A 10,855-nucleotide genomic window follows, 5' to 3' on the forward strand; every position below is an offset into this window, starting at 1 on the left:
TGTGTGTGTGTGTGTGTGTGTGTGTGTGTGTGTGTGTGTGTGTGTGTTGTCCCTGGCGGAAGGCCCTTGCTGTGCTTCAGTAGGCCGGGGTCTTAACCCTGAGAATACCGAAGGGTTGTGTGATGGCTCACGGACGCTGCTAGGTCATCTGCGTCACTGGCGACACCTTCTGAGTCCTTCCCGATTCTCTTGAGAAGGCCTGCGGCAGAAGTCATGGGGCTCTTCTCCTAGGAAGGGCCTCCCTGCCGCCCACAGAGAACCCCAATGGGGCTGCTCCCCTGGGAGCCCCACATGAGAACAGGCTGTTTCACTGCGGGTCCAACACCAAAGGTTGTGAGCGGGAGGGAGACGTGCCGGGAGTCAGCTGGACGAGCAATGTCAGGTTCCCTCCGTGAGTGCTTTGACTCTGGAATGTCACGGAGGTTCAGATCTGCGATAACTCTTCCCAAAGGAGTTGAGACAAGGAGAGCGGAGGTGCAGAGACTATGGCCATTGGCTCTCCAGTATCAGAGTTCACCACAAGAGTCGCAGGCCAGCTACATTGGCCTCTTGGTGAGAACGCTGCCCAGTGTCCCACCGTAAGAATCTCCCTTGGTGCCAGCGGCCTGGGGGGTGGGAAGGGTTGGGCTCCAGCCAAGGGCAGGCACGACTCATTACTAGGCACCTGGATTCTCCAGCGGTGTTTTCTTGTTGTTCCTTGGCACCGTTCAGCCACAGACGGGTAGAAATATCTGAGCTCTGAGGGAGATAGGACAAGGGACTGCTCCAAATGGGAAGAAAGGAGGCAGTGGGGAGGAGAATGTCCGCTGCCCCGATCTAGCAACTGCTGCTCACTGAGCTAACTGGGACGCCGTGGACAGTCGTCACCAGAGCGTCTAGCGCACAAAAGTGGCATGAATGGGGGAAGCAAAAGGCCTGTCACTGCCCAAACTCTGGAATCCCTGCCCTCGAGAAGCTTACGTTCTTTCCAAAAAATTCTTGACTTAACGCCAAATAAAATGGACATTTCCATATGTAAAAATTGGTTGCACATGAAACTGTTACTTATAGCTTTTGAGTACATAGACTTTTTAAGTACTGATACTTTTAAAAAGTATAAATAATAAATTCAGTTCCAAACTTTCAAAGCTGTCCTGCTTGGCCATCTTTCCTTCAGTTCTCACCCATGCATTTCTAACGACATCAATGGCTTTTTCTTTCTTTCCCTTTTTGGGGGGAGGGCAGCCCTTTTTCTTCCCCTTCTCTCCCTCCCAACCTCTTCCCCTCTCCCGACTGTACAAAGCTTCACACACCAAGCAGAGGAGCTCATCGTGACAATCCTGGGAGGGAGATGTTACTATTATGCCCATTTTACAGTTGAGGAAACTGAGGCAAGGAAAAGTTAAATGACTTGGGGCAACCCATGGTTGCACTGCTAGAAAGTGTTGGGGATCCACAAAGTTATAGGATGCTGATGATGAAGGGAAGAGGCGTTGACATATTTCATCCTGTGCTTTAGGGCAATCACTTGGGTGGTTTGGTAGGATAGATGGGGTAACTCTATGGATAGATCAGAGAGGGGAGAGATGGGAGGTGGGGGAAGAAATGATAAGGGGCTGACCGAGGGTGGGATGCATCAAACACCCCCTCCAGCCAGCACCAAGATTCCCCCTCAGCACCCCTAACCTAACAGGTCGTCAATCGGTCATCCATTCTCCTCCTGAAGCCGTCCAGCGAGGATTTCTCAGCACCTCCCCAATCTGGCATTTTGCAGTTTCTTTTTGAACCTAAGCCTTCCACTTGTTCCCTTAAAGATAAATCTTGGTGGAACAGCAAGTAGAACCCTAAACTTGGACCCAAGAAGAGCTGAGTTTGAATTCTGCTTCATGTACGAGGCACCATCTGAATATTTCCAACACTTCCTAGCAGTGTGACCATGGATTACCCCAAGCCCCTCAACTTTTCCTTGCCTCAGTTTCCTCAACTGTAAAATGGGCATAATAATAGCATCTCCCTCCCAGGATTGTCATGAGAATGAAATGAGATAATATTAGTAATTGTTGTTTTTATTGTTCAGTCACGTCCAACTCTGTGACACTGAGGACTATGGTGTCATTGGGGTTTTCTCAGCAAAGATACCGGAGCGATCTGCCATTTCCTTCCCCAGCTCATTTGACAGATGAGGAAACTGAGGCAAACGGGGTGAAATGACTTGTCCAAGGTTATGCATCTAGTAAGTGTGTCTGAGGCCAGATTATGAACTCAGGTCTTCTTGACTCCAGGCTGTGTTCTATCCACTAAGCCATCTGGGTGCCCCTGATATTGGTAAAATACTGTGCAGATCTTAAATGCTATATAAACTTTAGCTATTACTGTTATACATTGGATCAGCCATTCGTCCTTTGAGTCATTTGCAAGTATATCTTCGGCGTAATGGGCCGAAATGTTTGACCGGACAGACTCCGTGACCCACCGTCAGAGACCACCTCAGGCAGGCATTCGCATTGTTACTAACCCAGCCAGGATGACACCTCTCTCAGATTTTCATTCAGTCTTTATTTCTCAATCCTATTCAGGAGGAATCACAAAAAAGACTTCTGAATGTGTGGGCAGAAGCGACACACTCTGTGTCTGTAGTGTTCCCCTTCTTTAGCAACCTGGGCAGCAGAGGAGCTGGGGTTACAACAGCATGACCGAGTCACAGGGTGCCTGGATCCCCGCTTTGGGGCTGAAGGAGAGGCCTTGAAGGCCATTCGATCACCCCCTCGCTTGCCAGAGGAGCAGTTGAAGCCCACGGAGGCGAGGGACCTGCCCTGGGTTGCCAAGTTTTCCAGGGGCTCTCCAAATCCGGCCTTTCCTCTTCACCGTCCCCTGAGGCACCCCCTCAATCTTTCCCAAGCGCCCACAAGTCATCCCATTAATTCCTCATCCCTGAGTTTGGGTCCCTAGTTAGTTTCACAAGCCAAAATCTTCCCTTCTAAGAAAACGACAATTTTCCCCTATTTCCACGGTTCCTGAGCACTTCCTTCATTGCCTGGAACTTCTTTTCTTTCTTTCTTTGAGGCAATAGGGGTTAAGTGACTTGCCCAGGGTCACACAGCTAGTCAGCGTCTGAGACCAGATTTGAACTCAGGTCCTCTTAACTCCAGGGCCCAGGCTCTATCCACTGCCCCACATAGGATTTTTCGGGTGGCTTCATGGTCCATCTCCAAATTCCTGGGTCCTTTGTGCCTGCAGCCTCAGATTCATTTCAAGTGGCCAGTGTCTCTCTCACTCCACTCTTGCCCCATTTATTTAGAGATTTCCATTGTTTATACCTTCACTCCCTCTGGCTCACAAAGGTCCAGTGGCTCCCCCTTGCCACAAGACCACAGTAAATGACTTGTTTGACCTCAGAGAAATTCCTTCCCCTCTCTGGTTCTCAGTTTCCCCCTCTGTAAAATGAGGGGGTAGAACTAGATTCCTAGGTTTCTTCCAGCTCTGACATCCCAGATCAGATCCTTACTACAAAGGGGACACCTCCCCCTGAAGGTCTGAAAGTTTCCATCAGAGCTGAGGGGAGGTGGTGGGGTCAGCTATGTGGGTGTGGGTGAGTGGTGATGACAAATAAGGAGCAAAATACTTAGTAAAACTCCAAACCTAGCATCTGTAAAGAAGGAAGATAAGGGAAAAGAGAAGAGGGGAAAGGCTCCTTCCAAACTCACCCAGCCCACTTTAAATTCACCACCTATGAAAGGTCACTGGTCTCCTCTTCAAAGACCTCCTCCTCCAGGAAGTCTGCCAACGTCTCTCCCCTTCTCCCCACAATTGCAAATGGACTTTCCACTTCAAGCGGATCCCAACTCTTTGCTTATCTGTCTGTAACATTATCTGTGCAAATGCTTCCCTTATCTCTCCTCCTACATTAGCTGTACCTCAAGGACAGAGACCCAGAGAGACTTCCCTCCCCAGGAGATCAGTTATTTCTCTATCCAGTAAATGGAGACTTTGGACTGGTTAGGCTGAAGTCTCTTCTAGTGTGGGCCTTCTAGAGTTCTGTTCACATTATACTATAAATAGCTACATAAATGTGAGTTGTTGCTGTGCAGGAGGCTTCCTTCAAAGTAGACCTCTGGGTACAGCTAAGTGGTGCAGTGGATACAGAACCGGCCCTGAAGTCAGGAGGACCTGAGTTCAAATCCGACCTCAGACCAAACACTTAATACTTACTAGCTGTGTGACCATGGGCAAGTCACTTAACCCAAATTGCCTACAAACAAAGTAGACCTCTGGAGGCTACTCCTGGGGCAGGGCCAAGGAATGCTTTGGGTCAGCACGGCTCTTTTTTTTTTTTTTTTTTTAGGCAACTGGGGTTAAGTGACTTGCCCAGGATCACACAGCTAATAAGTGTCAAGTGTTTGGTCTGAGGTTGGATTTGAACTCAGGTCCTCCTGACTTCAAGGCCAGTGCTCTATCCACTGCGCCACGTAGCTGCCCCCAGCACAGCTCTTGAGCCCCCATCTGGGGCTTTCTTTTTTTTTTAACCAGACCAAATGCAAGTGTATATTATAACTTGAAACAAAAGCATTTACTTAAACAAGGGGAAAATGAAAATTTGGGAGTGAACTTTTAAATCTTGCCTCTCATACTTACTAGCTGTGACACGGGACAAGTCATTCCCTACTTCTGTGACTCAGTTTGTTTCTACAATTAGGGAACTGGATTCAATTATGTCCAGCTCTGCATCTACGAATTGAATAGCCTGGATTACAAGGACCGTATCAGAAGTCTCTATGACCTTTCAAGGTCCCTTCTCACTCAAAATCAATAATTGTATAGAAGACAAGGGCCAGGTCTGGATCCTTGGAACTCTCTCAGTGCCCAGCATGGGGCACTGTCCATAGCCAGGGCTCAGAAAATGGGAATCTGAAAACTCAGAGGTGGACGAGGAAGCGAAGACCCAGAGAGGGGTCATCGCCTGTCCAGAGTCAGGCCGAAGCTAGTCTTTGTTGGACCTCTTGCCTTCAGCCATTTCGTTACAAGACAAGACTTAGGGCTTCAGACTTGGAGTGTTAGCATGGTGTAAAAGAAACAAACTCCACTCAGGAGGGATTCTCCAGGCTCCTGAAGGTTTTTCCTTCTTGCTGGGGCCTCCCAGGGCCTCTTCCAGTCTCATCAAGCGGTCCCCAGAGAAAAGGCCAAGGTAGAATGATAAAGTCACACACAACTCAATCAGCTACTTTTGGGGGGGGGGCTGTTGAGGGAAGGATGTGGATTGTCTATAAGGGGATTGAACCTTTTGATGATAGTGAGAGTTGGGAAGGAGCTGAGGTCAGCCTGGAGACCCTTCACAGTCTGGACCATTGTATGGTTTCAGAGGGTGTCAAGGCACCTTAGAACAGGGACTAAGAGAGCTGGGAGGGGCCTTAGAACAGGGACTGGCAGAGCTGGGAGGGGCCTTAGAACAGGGACTGGCAGAGCTGGGAGGAGGCTTAGAACAGGGACAGAGAGAGCTGGGAGGGGGCCTTTGTCATCATGCTCTCTCTCCTAAAGAAATCTTCATTTCAAGACCAGTCTCTGATTTTGGCTCAAAAGGTTCTGTCCATGTTTCAGGGAGTTTTAGGCCCCAGGGGACAGCCAGCAGGTAAACCTGTTTGTGTGTGTGGGGGGGGTGGTTTGGGCTGAGGGGTGAGAGTATTTCTGGAGAAGGGGCAATATTACTGAGCTGCTGAGAGCATCTTCTGTGGTGGAGGCCAGCCCTGGGGCCCGGGGGGCCTCAGTAAACAGCTTAACAGGATGTATTCAGGCACAGAAAGATGAGAGAGTGAAAACCCCGCCCACAGCGCCTGTCCCTGATGATTTCCCAATGCTCAGATAAAACCCAGGTGCCAGGGATGCCTGAATCCCTCCAGAGTTGAGGCCCCTCAGGATGGCAGAGGCATTGTGGTAGACAGGCAAGAGAAGTGCCCTTAGGCCTTTAGAGGGGGTGAGCTGGCACAGCCCGACTACCCTGGGGCGGCCTTGTCTCTCCAATCCAGGGGCTAGGGTAGAACAGGGCTCCTCCTGCTCTTGGGGGTCAGATCCCCTTTACGCTCTGAAATTACAAAGGACCCCAGAGAGCTTTTGTTTGGGGTCATTTCTATTCAAATTTACTGTATTAGAAATTAAAACTGAAAACATTTAAAATATTTATTTATTTCATAAAATATCAACCCTAAATCGATAGCATGTTAACATAAATAACATTTTTATTAAAAAAAAAAAGACTTTTCCAAAACAAAAAAAATCAGTGAGAAGGTGGCATTGTTTTCTGTGTTTTTGCAAATCTCTTTAATGTGTGGCTTAATGGGGGACAGCTGGATTCTTCTCTCTGTTTCTGCGCTCAATCTGTTGCATTGTGTTGTTTTGGTTGAAATGCGTGAAGAAAATCTGGCTTCACACAGATATGTGGTTGGAAAAGGGCAGGGTATGTCAAAATGCCTTAGGACGATTATGAAAATGGTTCTGACCTTAAAGATCCTCTGAAATGGTCTGGGGTAGGGCCCAGGGACTCGGCCGTGCTTTGAGAACAATGTGCTAGGGATTCTTCCTTTTCTGCTGTATTTTATCCCCAGGATTTAGCACAATACCTAGCTCAGAGAAAGCGCTTAATAAATGTTGGCTATGTCCTAAAAGTCCTCCAGCTCTGACCTTGTAGGTTCTCAGGTTCGTTCCAAGCTCTGACCTTCCATGTTCTGATTCTCCCCAGCTCTGACATTGCGCAAAACTCGGCAAAAACGTCTTTGTCGGACTACGTGGAGCGTCCATCGCTGGGAGTTTGAAGGAGCCAAGCCAAGCTGGGGTTATGGCCCTTCCCACCCCCACCCCCCATTATTCTTGGTTGCACCTTCTGGGGTCAGGCAGACCAAGGCTGATCCCTCCCTTGAAAGGCAGGAGCCTTTCAAACACTTGGCGAGAGTTCTCCTGCGTTCATGGCTTTCGCCCCCTCTCCGGACTGGACGTCCCCGGTGCCCGGCCATGGCGTCGCCGATCTCTTTGCCTTCTGGACCTTCTCGGGCTCATTCGCGTCCTATCTGTGTGTGCTCATCCTCCCTGACAGGAGGGGCCCTCAACAGCCTCCCAGCCAGGCAGGGCTGGGCTGGGCGATGCCCCTCCCTGCTTCTCCAAGCATTTATTCTTCTGATGTCTATCACCATGGCATCGAGGCGCTGAGACAGATGGCCCCCCGGAGGATTGCAGGAACAGCATGAAACAGATTATCCATATCTCCCCGAGACATGTGCCGTCATCTATCATCGTGAGGGACCGACGATAAATATCCCCGTGGCTCCCTCCACCCCCCAACCCCAACGGGAGCCGGAAAAAAAAATCCTTTCTTCATCGATCATCCCTTACTTACTGTGTCCTGCATGCCACCCAGCCAGGCTTTCCTTCCGCTTGGAGCTGGACAGCCTTGGGACTTGAAGGGGCCAGACCCTCGTCCTAGCCCTTCTGTGCAGGGCTCGGATGAGTGAGGAATTGACCTGCTCCCGAATGATGATGACAGACAATCTTGGATAGAGGGCTCTACGGTTGGCGAGGGGCTGCAGGCATCATCCTCCCCCTTACAGAAGTAGAAACTGAGGCTCAGAGAGGGCAGCTCGCTTGCAAAGGGCTGCACAGTTAGTGCCCAAGGTGGTTTAGTTTGGTTTTTTTTTTTCTAAAATGTCATTAATTTTTTTTGTTTTTAATACCACCTTCATTTCCAGATACCTCTCTCCCCTTACTCCCACCAAGAGAAAGAAAGAAAAAAAGTCCAGCAAAGCTAATCAACAAATCAGTAGTATCTGACAAGTACATGTAGTATTCCACACCCACAGACCCCCACCCCCATCTTTGCAAAGAAGGAAAAGAGGTATATTTTCTCATCTTTAGGACTAAGCTTGGTCATTATAATTAAACAGATAATAAAACAAATAATGTTAGTAACAAGAGTAGCACCTCTGAAGTGTTTGAAGGTCTGCAAAGCAAACCTTACATATTGTATCATCTGATCCTCACAACAGCTGCTGAGGGAGGTCCTACTATGATCCCCATTTTACAGATGAGGAAGTTAAGGCTGAGATTTAAAGCTGAAAGGATTCTCAAGTCTAATCCCATTTTATAGACAAGGAAACTGAGGCCTAAGAATTTTAAGTGACTTACCAAAGGTCACACATAGATTATATCTCTAGAACTGGAAGGGACATTGGAGACCGTTTAGTCCAATCCCCTTGATTTACAGGTGAGGAAACTGAGGCACAAAGAGGTTAAATGACTTATCCAGGATCATACAGTTACTTTAATGCTATTTCTCAGAACAGAGGAACAATTATGATGGCAAACCCATCCAAATATTGAATCAGTCATGAAGTAAGGTACAAATAGGAGGAGCTGTACGCCCTGATCACCACACCAACCTCTTAACAGTGCCGCACTGTCTTTGACCTCCTTGGGGGATATGCATAGCAGTGACATCAGAGGTAAGATCTGAACCCGGGTTTTCCTAATGCCAAGTCCACTGAGCCATACTGCCTTACCCTTTCAAAATCTGAAGAACTAAGGAAATGACTTCTAGCAAACGCCCACGAGCTCTAGATGGACACTTGTGCCCCTATCTGAGATTGGGGCTTTAGGACCCCACAGCTCTGCCAAGCTGTGTTTCACAGCTACCTCTTAGGTCTCTGACCATCCTACACCTTTCCTCACCCATTCCTGTCGTCACTGTCTGAAATACTTTCCCAGCCAAGGCCTTGATAGTTGCACGCTGACCAAGGTCTTGAGCCCCTGGACAGCAAACAAACTCACCTGATGTTGCATTGTAGTAGTATCCGTGGCCTGGACCCTAGTCCCAGTAGGAAGCATGGTGATTGTTACTCTAAGAGCCAGCATCAGAAACCTGACATGCCAGTGATTCTAATCAGCTCCTTTCCCAGCTTTGCTGACAAGTCCTTACAAATACAGGGGCTTTGTGTTTGTAACTAGCAAGAAAACAGCCAGGGAGGCCTAGCACAACTGAGCCTAGTAAGGAACTCTTCTCCTATGGGGTCCAGCTGTCAGCCCAGCCTTGCTGTGGTACGCAGCAGGTGTACTTTCCCTCTGGGTCACCCCCTCTGATCCTCATAGAGGGTAGCCAGGGCCCCTGCCCGAAATCAGTCGCCTTTTATAGGAAGCATCAATTAGGTTTGTGAGGAGCTGTCCATGGCTGCAGGTCAGGCAGAATCATGAAATCACAGAATCGAAAGGGGCCTTAGAAGTCATCTAGTCTACGTTTCTCACTCTGTATTTGAAGACGCTGAAGCCCAGGAAAGTGAAGTAACCACTTGGAGCCGCCCAACTAGAACTTGAACTCTGTTCTCCTGACTCCACATTCAGGATCTTCTCAAAATACTTTGGTCTCATACAACCGTTTGGCTACTTCTAGCCCCTTAACCCTGGATTCCTCACTCGGGGCTCCATGAAGGCTCCCACATAGCCCCAGGAAGCCCCTCCCTCTTCCTCTTTACCTGTTGAATTCCTACCCCTCTTTATAGCCCAACTCACATGCTGCCTCTACAGGAAAACTTCCCCATTCATTTCTTCCCAGGCAGCAACGTCTTCCCTCTTGGTCTTCCCGGGGAGCTTTTATTTGCCCTCCCTCTAAACCACTTGTCATGTCAATCCAAGAAGTACACCCCACACCTAGCAAATAGCTCCTGCCCTCAAGGATCTTAACCATAGGCCAGGCCCAATGCTAGGTGTGGGGTATATAATTATAAAAATGACACGGTCCCTGCCTCCAAAGAGCTTACGTTTCATGTGTACATAAAGGTATCTATACAATGTTTCATATTTTATTTCTATATAAAGGTATATTCAAAATAATAATAGCTAATAATACTATGATGTTGATATTATTATTATGCAAAAATAGTTTTCTCTGTTCCTTTCTTATCTCCTTGCTAAAGTGTAGCTCTATGAGGGCAGGGACTAAGTCTACTCTAAATATTCCATTTCTCTTCCCCTCACTCCCAAGCACAGTGCTCCCTACATAGAAGATGCTGAATGAGTGAATAAATGACTAATGGTCCTGAAACAAGGAGGATCATTTCAGAGGAAGGAGGCCATGTCTGCTTTGCACCCAAAAGAGCAGAAATCACTAGTGGGGTGCTTACTGATCTGGATGTGTAGGTGGGTAAGAAGGATTTGGGGCAAATTAAAACAACTCTGAGGTACCACCTCACACCTATCAGATTGGCTAATATGACAGAAAAGGAAAATAATAAATGATGGAGAAGATGTGGGAAAACTGGGACACTAATGCATTATTGGTGGAGTTGTGAACTGATCCAACCATTTTGTAGAGCAATTTGGAGCTATGCCCAAAGGGCTATAAAACTGTGCATACCCTTTGATCCAGCAATGCCATTACTAGGTCTGTATCCCAAAGAGATTATAAAAATGGGAAAAGGGCCCACATGTACAAAAAATTTTTATAGCAGCTCTTTTTGTGGTGGCAAAGAATGAGAAATTGAGGGGATGCCCATCCATTGGGGAATGGCTGAAGAAGTTGTGGTATATGAATGTAATGGAATACTATTGTGCTGTAAGAAATGATGAGCACGCAGACTTCAGAAAAACCTGGAAAGACTTGTATGGACTGATGCTGAGTGAAGTGAGCAGAACCAGGAGAATGCTGTACACAGTAACAGCCATGTTGTGAGATGACTAACGTTGATAGACTTAACCCTTCTCAGCAACGTAAGGATTTAAGACATCTCCAAAGGTCTCATGATGGAAAAGGCTATCCACATCCAGAGAAAGAACTATGGAGTCTGATTGCAGATCGAAGCAGACTATTTTCACTTTTTTTTATTGTTATTTTTTGCTTTTTCTTTCT

This window comes from Vombatus ursinus, unplaced genomic scaffold (genome assembly GCF_900497805.2).
Source record: "Vombatus ursinus unplaced genomic scaffold, bare-nosed wombat genome assembly UNPS02010394.1, whole genome shotgun sequence".
Lineage (NCBI taxonomy): Eukaryota > Metazoa > Chordata > Mammalia > Diprotodontia > Vombatidae > Vombatus > Vombatus ursinus.